At 42.6% G+C, this 3327-nt stretch overlaps 1 non-coding gene across 1 annotated transcript; it reads left to right on the top strand.

The window, feature by feature from the left end:
• Positions 1–2646: 2646 nt before the first annotated feature.
• On the top strand, positions 2647–2754 carry LOC112781190 (small nucleolar RNA R71). The gene has a single exon (XR_003191982.1). It is a non-coding gene; the product is annotated as a small nucleolar RNA R71 (small nucleolar RNA).
• The last annotated feature ends 573 nt before the right edge of the window (positions 2755–3327 follow it).

The following is a 3327-nucleotide window of genomic DNA, read 5'->3' as shown; positions in this document are numbered from 1 at the left end:
CCTAATGCAATCCCTTGTTTTACCATAAAGTGGCATTTTTCAAAATTCAATACAAGGTTTGTATTAACACATCTATCTAATACTCTAGATAACCCATCTAAGCAAAGGCTAAAAGAATCACCATAAATGCTAAAATCGTCCATAAAAACTTCCATACAGTCCTCAATAAGATCAGAGAAAAGACTCATCATGCACCTTTGAAAAGTAGCTGGTGCATTGCACAAGCCAAAGGGCATTCTCTTATAAGCATAGGTCCCAAAAGGACATGTAAAAGTAGTCTTTTCCTGATCCTCAGGAGCTATATGAATCTGGAAATAACCTGTGTAACCATCTAGAAAGCAGTAATGTGATTTACCTGACAGGCGATCCAGCATTTTATCAATGAATGGAAGTGGGTAGTGATCCTTACGGGTAGCTTGGTTGAGACACCTGTAATCAATGTAGACTCTCCAAGCATTCTGAACTCTAGTTGCTATGAGCTCTCCATGCTCATTCTTCACGGTCCTGACTCCGGACTTCTTGGGCACCACTTGTACTGGGCTTACCCATTCACTGTCTGAAATGGGATATATGATACCGGCCTCCAATAGTCTGGTCACCTCCTTCTTGACAACTTCCAAGATGGTGGGATTTAATCTTCTCTGGGGTTGACGGACAGGTCTTGCTCCCTCTTCTAAAAATATTCTATGCTCGCATACTTGAGGGTTGATTCCCACTATGTCTGCCAAACTCCACCCAATTGCCTTCTTATGCTTCCTTAGCACATCAAGTAGTTGCTCTTCTTGTTGAGAAGTCAGTTCTCTTGCAATAATAACCGGAAGCTTCTGCTCGTCCTCGAGATAAGCATATTTGAGGTGTGGAGGAAGAGGTTTCAATTCTAACTTTTGATCATGGGCAGGCTCTGGATTATCTGGAGCTTGTGAAAATGGCGAAGTGCCCTCACTGTCAGTTAAGAGGGTCCCTACACTCGGACCTTGTCCAGTGTGCCTCTCTTCAAACTCTTCTTTTTGAACTTCAGCCACACTTTCGTCTATGACATCACACTGGAAGATAGAATGATCTTCTGGGGGGTTGTTAATGACTCCATTCAGATTGAAGATCACTATGCGGCCATCTATTTCAAAGGAGTATGTTCTTGAAAAAGCATCCAATTTGAATTTTGATGTCTTCAGGAATGGTCTTCCAAGTAGGATCGATGATGGCTTATCTGAATCATTATGGGGCATCTCCAAGATATAAAAATCAGTGGGAAATGTGAGCCCTTTAATATTCACCAAAACATCTTCAGCAACTCCAGCCACTGTAATAATGCTTTTATCTGCTAACACAAAACGAGCTGCCGACCTTTTTAAGGGAGGGAGCCTCAAAACATCATATATGGACAAAGGCATTATACTGACACATGCTCCTAAATCACACATGCAATCATAAATTACTACGCCACCAATAGTACAACTAACTATGCAAGGACCTGGATCACTACATTTTTCAGGTAATCCTCCCATTAAAGCAGATATAGAACTACCTAAAGGAATAGTTTCTAATTCATTAATCTTGTCTTTATGGATACATAAGTCTTTTAGAAACTTTGCATATTTAGGTACCTGCTGAATAACATCAAAAAGGGGAACAGTTACCTCAACCTTTTTGAATATTTCTACCATTTTAGGATCAGATTCCAGCTGCTTCCTGGGCTTCCTTGCAAGCTGTGGAAATGGAATGGGAACAGTGGGTTCCATGGTGCCTGCGCCTTTTGGTGCTTCTTCTTGTGGTTGAGCTATCTCTTCTTCAGCTATGTCCTATATATCCTCTTCCTCTTCAACATCTTCGACTTCTACCACCTCTTCAGCTGAAGCGTATTCTGGTGAGCTAGGTTCCTCCTGATTCCTCTCCTGCAGTGTGGTTCCGGACCTCAGGGTGATGGCATTAATGCCTCCTTTTGGATTGGGTAAAGGTTGAGAGGGGATTCCAGTGGTGCTTGAAGGTTGGTTGCTGGAATTTTGTGTTGAACCAAGCCGTGTCATAAAAGCTTGCAGAGTAGAGGTGAGACCATTCAGACTGGCGTTAATAGTGTTCACAATGGTACTTGTCTGTTGTTGTTATTATTCCACCTCTGATTTCCCTGATTATCTCTGCCTCCCCTGTTATTGTTGTCCCTCCAATTCTGGTTTGAATTGTCCTGCCATCCATGGTTATTATTTCCACTTTGATTGTACCCTTGGTTGGGGCGGTCATAAAAGTTATGAGTGGATGCCACCATGTTGTCTTCTTGTTGGAGCTGCGGGTATTCATCAGTGTAATGGCTGTAATCAGCACAAATTCTTTGTGGGACTAGTTGTTGGTTTTGCTGCGGTTGAGTTTGCTGAGCTTGTTGATTCAACTGCATTTGCTTCAGCAGGTTGGTCATCTCACAGATGCTTTGAGTTAGAGCAGCAGTCTCTCTGCCAGAAGATACTTCTACAACGACTTTTGAACGGCCTTGCTTCTGTCTGTGGTTCCGAGTAGATTCAGCTAAATCAGTGATCAATTGCCAAGCTTCATCAGTGGTTTGTACTTCTTCATAGACCCATTGTTGGCACTTTCCAATGTGGTCTTATCTTGGGGCCTCATACCTTGTGTGATATAGCTGAGTAGCACGATCTTGTCAATCATGTGGTGGGGGCATGCTTCCAGAAGATTATTGAAGCGCTCCCAGTATTCAAAGAGAGTCTCATTGTCATCCTGAACAATTGTAGAGATATCCTTCCTCAGTTTATCAATAACTTCAGATGGGAAGAATTTCTCCAGAAACTCCTTTCTGAGTGTATCCCAATTGGATACATTTGCTATAGGTTGAGTATAGTACCACTCTCTTGCTTTTCCCTCAAGAGAGAACGAAAAAGCTTTCAGCAGAATTGAAGTTTCATTAGTGCCATCACGCCTGATAGTAGAACAGGCTGCCTGGAAATCTCTCAAGTGCTTGATAAGCTCTTGAGCAGGTAGGCCATGAAACTTGGGCATCAAATTTAATAGTGCAGTCTTTATTTCAAAATCTATAGCTACCGCTGGATGATGCGTTGAAATGGTTGCATTGTAAAATCAGGAGCTCCTTCCTCCTGAATGGTAACTCTTCTAGCTGCCATGTTTTCTGCACGTAAAACAACCGAATCAGTAGAACGGGGGCTGGTTTCTTCCTCAGATTCACTTTCAGATCCGCCCTCAGAGCGGGCTAACCTACGCTGTTCTCGCCTTATTCGTGAAATAGTCCTTTCAATTTTAGGATCGAATATTAGCAAGCGCGGATCAGGAAGTGAACGCGTCATTTGACGGAAGAAACATGCAGCTCAT

The sequence above is a fragment of the Arachis hypogaea genome, chromosome 19, assembly GCF_003086295.3.
Source record: "Arachis hypogaea cultivar Tifrunner chromosome 19, arahy.Tifrunner.gnm2.J5K5, whole genome shotgun sequence".
NCBI lineage: Eukaryota > Viridiplantae > Streptophyta > Magnoliopsida > Fabales > Fabaceae > Arachis > Arachis hypogaea.
The sequence above is the reverse complement of the archived record's forward strand: the minus strand, read 5'-3'. Positions and strand labels throughout refer to the sequence as shown.